Raw genomic sequence first — 10,646 nt, 5'->3', positions numbered from 1 at the left:
ATCCGAGGGAAGTTTCTGTACTTTTGTGTTTAATTCGAATGTAAAAAAATACGAACAACAAAAGTCCAAGCAAAAATTTGTAATTTAAACATTTAAATTAATAATTAAGCAGTTTTTAGCTAAAAACGGAGTAAAACCATGACTTGAAAATTTAGGGATCCTGGTCTACATATATACAAGACATACAGTGTGTATAAATGTATTGACCTTGATAGGTTGTAGTCATGATAATTACCTGAAATAAATAAATAAATAAATAGTTAATTAATTAGGTAATTAAAGAGCCATTGTTTCTACATTGTGATTTTAACGTTGTTTTTACGTCGGCATTTCAACGTTAAAACGATTTGCAAATTCAACGTTGTTTCAGCATAGAAACTTAATGTTGAAACAACGTATAAATGGGAGGGTGAATGGAACAATGGGGTCGGTACGAGCTGAAAGATGGCGGAATGTGAGTGAGTCAAGGACCGCGTTTACACTAGATCCAGAAAGGTGGATTGAGTTTCTTCATTTTTTTACGACCGCGGATCACGATCCATTGTCGCGTTTACACCAGTAATCCGGCTCCGATCACACTTTTAAACAGGTTGTTTATTGGCAGTGACGTCACCGCTCCTCGGAAATAGCTCAAGGTTCACGATTTTAGCGCGCCATACTTTCTTCAAGGTACATGTAGGCCTACATCAACAAAGATAAATGACGGAGCGATCTGTAACAATTGGCGAAAAAGAAAAGTATTATGTGAAGATTCTTGTACTCGGCCGGAGCGTCGAGTAAATCAGTCTGGCACCAATTCAGTTGTATCAATATAATCTAGTTTTCGTACCCAAACGTTTGTGCATGTGCTCGATCACGTTACGTGGTAGCGTTGCAAATCATTTGTTCGACCACAATTATGAGAACGGGTGTACTTCTCAAACGAGCTATAGTTGTCAAGATTGTTGGGATATTTTGAAAAGTTCACTCTCGAAAATCATGTTATTTACTCCCAAAACGTGTAAATGTTTCAGTCAACAATGACAATGGAGGTACAATAGATAGCAAATTTAACCAAATACAGCAACAAGGCAAGCTCCGAAGGTAGCAATGTATGTATTTTAGGGACGCTAAAAACAACAAAACGTTTCACACACGCACAGCCCATGTGCACTGTGAATGCCATCCATCACAACAACGAAGACGCTCACAAAATAATAATTCGGCGAAGAGAAAAGCGCGCCATTCCTAACGAAACCGGAAATGACCACCTCGAATTGCCGTGTCTAACCCACCTTTGCGTGTACACTTGTATTTGAATCCACATTGCCGGACCTTAATCCACCAATTGCCGGATTCAACCCTCCTCAAAAGGTGGATTGAAATTGATGGATACGGACCCGGGTCTGGCCCGGCATTTTTGCGTTTAGCACCTTGCCGGATTCGATCCGGGTCTGATCCGGCTTACGGGATCTAGTGTAAACGGGGTCAAGATGACGAGGATTAATGAAAACCCCGGTAAGAATGGATTCGCAGTGAGCAGTGCCATGTAAAACCTTGAACACAAAGGCACTGAGCAAGTAATTACGCCTGTTAGTTAGAGGATGCCAGTGAAGATGCTGCAATCTGTCCTCATAAGACATTACTCCGCGCCTTTGTTTAAGAGCAAGCCGGGTAGCAGTTCTTTGGACCCTTTCAAGCTGATTTTGTTGCGATAATGTAAACGGATGCCATGCTGGGAGACCATACTCTAAAATTGGGAGAACAAGAGATTTGTACAGTGAGAAAATTGCGCAACTGGAGGACCCTCTAGCAACTGTTCTGATGAAACCTAACATGCGGTTGGCTCTGGCAACTACTGAGGAGGTATGAGTAGCCCATGAAAGTTTGGAATCAAGTGTAATTAACCCTAGGTACTGAAACGACTTGGTAGATTATATTGGAAGAGTACCTAGGTTGTACAATATTGAGTCAAGGTTCCTGCATGACCTTGGTTTTACTAATGTTGAAAGTCATTTCATTGACATTGGACCAGTTAGCTAGCTTATCTAAGCCCTCTAGGCCAATCAGAATGGATAAACTGTTTTAGGTATTTATGAATGCAAAATATAAGTCCCTGGGAATTTTACAATTAATTGTTGATGTAAGTTCTAGATTGCAACGTCAACTGTTTTTTCCAACTCCAAGGAAACAGATAGTTCTCACAATGACCTAGCCTGTTAAGGAGTGTATCTATAGCTGTCTTCTTTGAAAGAGGTATCGAAGAGTCGTGCAGAGCTACAGGGTGTGGTTCAGAAGCTTCCATTGCACATTGTGTAACATCCCTACAACTGTCATGGCATAAGGAAAATGTCACCCATTCTGGCTGGTTATGGTATGCTGCTGAGTTACGACATTTTATGACCAAACTCAAGAACCTAACATCGATGGGAGGTTGTATTGGACTGTTGCGGTCTTGATAATTAATGATTGATAGATCAAAGTGGAAGGCATACAAACTGATCACAATACAAAAAGAGCACAATTATTTTGTTATGTTTTGACTTTTTTCTTAAAATTAAATTTATAATTTTTTCCGTGTTGGTGGCAAATTTGGCATCCATTTTGTCGGCCGTCTGGAGTAGATTAATCTATTCATTTCACTTACGCCTCTATCACGGTTTTGGGCTGATAAACAATTTTCCCTAACATTTACCACTTTTGGAGGCCATTTTGGCCACCATCTCGGATTTGAAGTGTGATAGCAAACATTGGATACCACAGGACTGGAAGCGGGATCCTAACATCACATTTTGTCACTGTCAACATTCCAATTGAAAAGACACCCCAAAAACATTCGTGTAGTTTAGGTCTGGGGTACACAGGTGTCCCCCGTACATACTTGACTACTGCCTATCAGGGAATTCCGTCCTCCGAAGATTTTTTCCCCATTATGGGAATAAATAACATGCGCTTGGAAGGAGGAGGATTCAAAAGAGGGCACTATCAGATGAAGTTTGTACACAGTTTGCCATTAATGGGGGGGGGGGGGGGGGGCTGAATCTCAGGGGGTGGGGAACAGAGTTACTGTCACACTGCCCTTTATGTCCTTGAAGGATATTAAATACGGTATGAATATCCGATGGTGGCGCTATATTAAATTATCCACATGAAAATGGTCCATATGAAAACCGCTTCCACACAACTGACGGCCGCCACTGAGTAGGTGGCGCCCATACTTATCTAATTAACTGCACGTATTTAAGGCACTGGACACTATTGGTAATTACTTAAACTAATTGTGAGCATACAAACTTACTTAGTAATGAGAAATGGAGGGCTGTCGATATTATAAAACATTGTCAGAAACGGCTCCCTCTGAAGTAACGTAGTTTTCTTTTCTACAAGGGTGTTTTTTCTTTCATTATTAATTTTTATTATCTCGCGACTTTGTCGACCAACCGAGTCAAAATTTGCACAGAATTGTTATTTTATGCATATTATTGCAAGTGAGAAGACTGGTCTTTGACAACCAGTACCCAATGTGTCCATCTCCAGTGCCTTTCTAAAAGTGGTGGTCGCTTCAAATGGCTTCAGTAATGTGTCTTGCAACACAGGGAAATATTGAGAATGAGTAAAAAATCCCTTAAATTTTGTGATTGCGATCATAGGCAATTGTTTATCATTGTGTAACTCTTGTTTTTAATAATACTATTCTGTTAAAACTTTTATAAACACTATTGTGAAAAGAGACAATCATTCACAAACAATTAAACACAAAGTGCACAGTGTGGCTCTCATATTATGTAAAATATATTCTCAGAATAGTGAAAAACACAGTCACAGTAAATCAAAAATAAAATAAAAAAGTACAATAATATTATTAACAATCAATGATTTCATTTAAATTTAGATGTTCATTAGTGTCTTTCACATTGCTTCTTGCTGATAATTTGAAGTTAAAGGAACGCGTTGCATTGGATCGGCCGAGTTGGTCTTTGAAAAGCGTTTATAACCGTTTGTTATTAATGCGTATAAGAAAGATATTTCAAAAGTACAATATAATGATCCACGCAAGTATCACTCAAAATTGCATGGTTTTCCTTTTACCTTGTCGACTATCACGGTCTGCCATTTATGGTAGTCAAGTTTTTGACTCCCATAAATGGTCGACCATGTTAGTTCGCAAAGTAAAAGGAAAACCCCGCAATTTTGAGGGCAAATGTGTGTGGATTATTGTATTCTACTTTTACAACATCTTTCTAACCATATGCATTTTATAACAAACGGTTACAAAAGCTATTCAAAGACCAACTCGACCGATCCAAGGCAATGTGTTCCTTTTAGAGAAAGCTATCAGTCATTAAAAAGAGTCGTTGCAGAGTTGCTGTAGTCACGTGTTCACCTTGTTTTCTACATGTTAAAATATAAAGTGTTTTTGTTTACAGTCAATAGTGTGCCCTTCAATAAAAGTATAAGATTAATTACTGTAAACATGTTACATTGATTCTGTTAAAAACTACTGTTTAAAATTGTCCTTATACCAATATTCTGTTAAAGGCAGTGGACACTATTGGTAATTACTCAAAATAATAATTAGCATAGAACCTTTCTTGGGGACGGTAATGGGGAGAGGTTGGTGGTATAAATCATTGTGAGAAACAGCTCCCTCTGAAGTGCCATAGTTTTCGAGAAAGAAATAATTTTCTACGAATTTGATTTCGAGACCTCAGATTTAGAACTCAAGGTCTCGAAATCAACCATCTAAACGCACACAACTTCGTGTGACTAGGGTGTTTTTTCTTTCATTATTATCTCGCAAGTTCGATGAGCGATTGAGCTCAAATTTGTTATTTTATGCATATGTTGAGATACATCAACTGTGAGGGCTAGTCTTTGACAATTACTGATAGTGTCCACTGCCTTTAAAAACTACTGTTTAAAATTGTTCATATACCAATTATATTCACTGTCATTGATGATGTCAATATGAAATAAATGTCTTATTGAATTGAAACAAATGTCTACCATTATTGTTTTCTGGAGCCTCATTTGGCTAGCGAGATAGCAATTGCCTTTTTGTCGTAGAGAGACGTATCGAATGCTGACAACATGAATCTTGCTACATCAGCTCTTGCCATCTGTGTGGCACAGGGGCTTTTTACGTACTGGCATTCTTCGGTCACAAACTCTTTATCTGCAAAGATAAACATGATTTTGTAATTAAATTCAGAGGATTTGTGACATTAAATGTAGTTTAAATACAACCCTTTACAAAATAGTACCACATAACTGGAAGAAGAGTGATTTGCCTTGCCTGAAGTCAGGTTCATTCTTCCTGCAAATGCGCACATAGCTGTTTTTGCAACGAATGTTTCAACTGATGCAAACTTAAATTCTTTACAAATTTGTGATGTCAAAATTTGTATCGCATTCCAGGAAGTATGAATGGAACTTTAATTAGTCGCTCATTATCTGAATAAAAAATTTCCCCAAAACAAAATGTCATGTGTTGGGCCTACTAATTTAGTAACTTGCAAAGTTTCTATTCTGCACAGCGCCCTCTCTTGGTTGTTATTGTTTAGTGTGATTGTTGAGTTACAAAATGGCTGCTGTTGAGTTCAGTTACATACTGATACAAAGTTAGTTTAGTTTCATTGAATTTTTTTTTCCAGGACTGGTTGTAACACCTCTAATGTTTAAAGACAGTGGACACTATTGGTAACTGCAAAGACCAGTCTTCTCACTTGCTGTATCTAAACATTATATGCATAAAATAACAAACCTGTGAAAAGTTGAACTCAATTGGTCGCCAAAGTTGCGAGATATTAATCAAAGAAAAAAAAACCCTTGTCACATATAGTTGTGTGCTTTCAGAAGCTTGATTTTGAGACCTAATTCTGAGGTCTCGAAATCAAATTCGTGGAAAACTACTTGTTCCTCAAAAACTATGTTACTTCAGAGGGAGCCATTTCTATGTTTTATACAATCAACCTCTCCCCATTACTCGTTACTGAGTAAAAATTATTTTTAGGAATTACCAATAGTGTCCACTGCCTTTTAATAGATTGACGTATAAATGGTATGTATATCCAGCAATAATACCCACCCGTGACTTGTGTATCACTGAGACCTGGAGGCCTGACAATAGTGAAGTTGATATCTTGGCAGTCCGTTACTAAGAATGACTCCATCAGTGACATACTGGTCAAGATTCGTCCTAAGATCAGACCTGCTATCGGCTTGAATATCCACTCCTGGGCAAAGGGACCTCCATCCCCTTTCCTGTCTAAATATAAAGTGATAACAACAATTAAACAGCCAATAAAGGATGATCTCAAATAATAAAGATATTACAGTTTTCTAATAGCTGGAGTCCATAGGAAACATTAACAAATTATACTAGTCTCTTACCTCACGTTAAAACATGGTAAAAATGGTTTTTCTCCAGAACGTTCCAAGCTAAACTTCTGAAAAACGCGGGGTCAAACAAACCCGCGCGACAAAGGAATCGTGACGTCAGTGGCGGTTATTTGATGTAGAAAATAGCGCACTCAGTTTGCACTGTGTTCAAATCTATTAGGGGAAAATCGTCACTGGCGTCAAGGGGTCATTATAATAGATAAGCCGGTTTTGACTCTCGGCTGAAAAAGCCGCGCGACCGGGTGCATTTTTGACTCGAGTTATTCGTTAATAAATGCAAACTTTGAGAGTAAAATTGTTATTAACCGGTATCTACGATGTCTATTTGGCCATAAAAAGGTAATAGTTGACATATTGAGATCATCCTTTATTGGCTCTTTAAATACTATAGGAGACTTGTATGTGCTAAGTCTGTCACAAAGTGACACTCCTGGCGCAGAAAACCACAGGCCTGTATGCTTCATTCTTGAAAGGGCAAGGGCACCGAGGCATTTTTTCCATGGTAAAGTGCACCCCATGAGGAAATTGTAAATTTCTACTAGCCAGAGCGTTTCAAGGCAGGTAATGACCAGGGGCATGAAAGCAATCGCCTCTGTTGCCTCCGTGAAGTATCAGGCCTGAAACCCTTAACTAAATTGACACATGAGAATTGATCTACAAATACACAGAAGACAAAACAACTTCAAAAGAGATGGATTTTGAGTTCGTTCTCATAAACGTGAGGTATGAAGTCGCCAGACACAAGGCCACTTCAAGGTGGGCTACAATGGACTGTTTTTCCAGAGGCCGTTGCCACCTACTCCTGGGCTGAAACAGGGTTACCCCTCTTTACAGTCCATCTAATATACATAGGCTTGGGTATCATCCATCAGAAAGAAGCCTGGCTGGTAGAGCAGAAAGCACTACCTCCCAAACTGACATGTACATGTAGGCCTAGTGAGATGCATAGATTTAAGAAGTAATTATTACTTAGCTTAAAGACACAGACACCTTTGTTGTTGTCAAAGACCAGTTTTCTCACTTGTTGGTGTTAAGCAACAATGCACAAAATAACAAACCAGCGAAAATTTTAACTCAATTGGTCATTGAAGTTGCGAGATAACAACAAGGAAGTTGTGTGCTTTCAGATCCTTGATTTCGGGAACTCAAAATCTAATTCTGAGGTCTCAAAATCAAATTCCGATATTTTTGTGGAAAATTACTTCTTTCTCAAAAACTTCAGAGGGAGCTGTTTTTTACGAGTTTTTCCACTATCAACAGCTCACCATTACTCGTTACCAGGTAAGTTTTATGCTAACAAATTTTTATTAATGAATTGTTAAACGCAAATGCAAACTTTGCAGTACGTACAATTTGTGTACCACGATGCCATGCAGATCAGGCGTTGTACATCTGCTTCCTCATTGCCTCCGTAATGACTGCCATGGTATCTGAGTAGAAGGTGGTTGTTTTCATCAACCCGCTGTCTGCCCCAAGACATGAGAAGACTGCATCACAACCCTTGAAGTGCGGTATCATAGAGTCTGCAGAGTAGACATCTGCCTCAACAGCCTACAAAGACAGAAACACTGTGGTTTAAAAATCATGAACTGAAACTGAACTGAAGTATGGTGTCATTTTTGTGGACCTCATTTGTGGAGGTACATGGGGGGGGGGGGGGGGGGGGTTGCAAAAGGGGTCAGGTTCCGAGCACGCAGGCTGGGGGGGGGGGGGGCATCCATTCTCACTGGTTACACAAGTCGAAGGTCAAACTGCAAGTCAAATTACCTGAATAAACTGAGTGGTGCCCTTCCGCATTAATTGTGTAAGGTCACACAGAAAAATAGTCAAAGGAAAACAATTGTAAAGGTCTGTTTATACAACAATACATTTTGAGCAGTTCTTCGACCAGCTGTTCTTGAAAAGTTATACAACCAATTTGCTTAAAAATGTTGTATCAAATGGTTAGGTAGTGGATCGACTATCTACCAGTCCTTCTGATTTGAAAATCACATGCGTGTGGAAAAAAACACACCTGGATTTTCCCGAGGGGTGTGATTTTGGTTATGCCAAAACAGATTACGCCAAAACTGAATGCCAAGGCGTGTATTTATTTTTTAGAGGGATCAGGCGTGTGATTATTCGCACTCCTGGGTAAGCTTTTGGCGTGCGATGGCGTGCGGGTGCGATCGCACACCTCAAATCAGAAGGACTGATCTACCCTAAAAAAATCCAGCCCCAATTTAAGAAAAAGGTAACACTTTTCAATTAAAAATAGGGGTGAGTTTGGATGAGTTGAGTAATAGGCCGTCACATGAATTGTCTTGTTTAGGGGGCTGAAAAACATCAACAAACAAAACCCGAACAGACACAAACTGAGTGACTCTGTCACACCACCATGGAGGTATAAATGGTCACACACAGAGAGGAACAAATCACGCAACTTTCATCTTTCATGTCCCATTAAGTAACTCAACCCACAAAGAGGGCGCTATGACGGTTGATCAGTGAATCGTTTCGTAACATTCGATCATAAACTAAAGTGAACGGGGGCTGGTCATCTCGCCACCTAGCAAGCTCAACAAAGTCGCCCCCCTAGCAAAGTCGCCCCCAGAAAATAATTAAGGGTTAGGGTTAGGGTTAGGGTTAGGGTTAGGGTTAGGGTTTAGGGTTAGGCCTTAGGGTTAGGGTTAGGGTTTAGGGTTAGGCCTTAGGGTTAGGGTTAGGGTTAGGGTTAGGGTTAGATCTTCCACAAGCACATTACTTCAGATGGAAATTTTTGCTGAAAATGTTTTAACTATATTTTTTTACCATAATTATTGTAGCCTTAATTATTTTCAATATAAACCACAAGGGAAACTGACCGGGTAAAATTAAATATTTCCCGAACAACATCTGGGGGCGACTTTGCGACCTTGGCTGGGGGCGACATTGTCAGGGGGCGACTTTGCTAGGGGGGCGACATTGTTTGGGGGCGAGATTGTCAGGGGGCGACTTTGTTTTAACCCGGGGCGAGCCGGGTAGGGGGCGACTTTGTTGGTGGCGAGATTGTCAGGTGGCGAGATGACCAGCATTCAAGTGAACAATGCGAATAGCTCACGGATCATTGACGTTGAATACTATACTACTACAGTACGCTGTGTTTACGCTACATAACCTTGATGCTATTGTAGTAAAGGAACTTCACCTTCAAAAATACACACGTAAGATAAGAGCGTGCAGTAGGGGTTTTATGTAGGTGATAGGTGGGGAGAATGCGTGCAGCGAGCGTGGCCCATAGATAAAATTGTACGTACCTGGAACTTGTCGTGTTGAATTGTCAATTTGGATTTCTACACAGAGCTATGACCTCATGTCCTTGATCTAGTGCCTGCTGCAATAACTGCTCACCTGTCCGTCCAGTTGCGCCTAAAACGGCAAACTTCTTCATTCTAATGAGTCTTTCTCCCTTCGTTGTAAAAATCCAATATTTGGTTTAGAAGTTATGATTTTTTCAAATATAAAGTTTCAACTTCCGTTTTGAACCGGAAGGTACTGTCAAATGAGGTCACACTTGGTAGCGTTGGTGATGTCTTTTGAGTTCTTTCTTTTGACGTATAGATGATAAAAATCAAATCATGTGGTTTAGGATATTTTTTATTTTTCAAACATTATATATCAGTTTCCAACTTTAACTGGAAGTCAAGGTCAAACAGGGTCGCATATTGTATAGCACGTGATAAGTCTATTAAGACCTTTCAGATGATGCATAGATTGAAAAAATCCAATGTATGGTTCAGATGTTATGATTTTTTTCAAATATTAAACATCCGGTTTGAACCGGAAGACAATTTTGTCAGGTCACAAATTATAGCGTTAGTAATGTTTTTCAAAGCCTTATCTGACGACGTTCAGATAATAAACAACTAATTTCTGGTTCTGGGGTAATATTTTTTTAAATAATTAACTGCATCTTCCTGTTTAACTGGAGGTCAAGGTTTAATAGTCAATGTTGTGTATCGTTTCTTAAGTTGTTACATACCTACCCAATGACGTATAAATATATAAAAAATCAAATGTGTGGTTGTGAAATTATTTTTCTTTGACCAATTATTTTCAACCTCTGGTTTGAACAAGAAGCCAAGTTTAAACTGATTTCATTTGTGTAGATCCTGACTAGTTCATTAAAACCTTTCAGCTGATGTATGACTTGTAAACATTTTATAATTATGTGATGGACTATCTGAAGGTGTATAATGTATCTTATAACATCAATGCATATGTATTCCTACTTGTAGTTTTGGTGC

The 10,646-nt window shown here is 39.2% G+C and overlaps 1 pseudogene; it reads right to left on the bottom strand.

Moving 5' to 3' along the window:
- Nucleotides 1–4,916: 4,916 nt before the first annotated feature.
- LOC117296958 lies at nucleotides 4,917–9,806 on the bottom strand (annotated as a pseudogene).
- Between the last annotated feature and the right edge of the window lie 840 nt (nucleotides 9,807–10,646).

This window comes from Asterias rubens, chromosome 11 (genome assembly GCF_902459465.1).
Source record: "Asterias rubens chromosome 11, eAstRub1.3, whole genome shotgun sequence".
Classification (NCBI taxonomy): Eukaryota; Metazoa; Echinodermata; class Asteroidea; order Forcipulatida; family Asteriidae; genus Asterias; species Asterias rubens.
The sequence above is the reverse complement of the archived record's forward strand: the minus strand, read 5'-3'. Positions and strand labels throughout refer to the sequence as shown.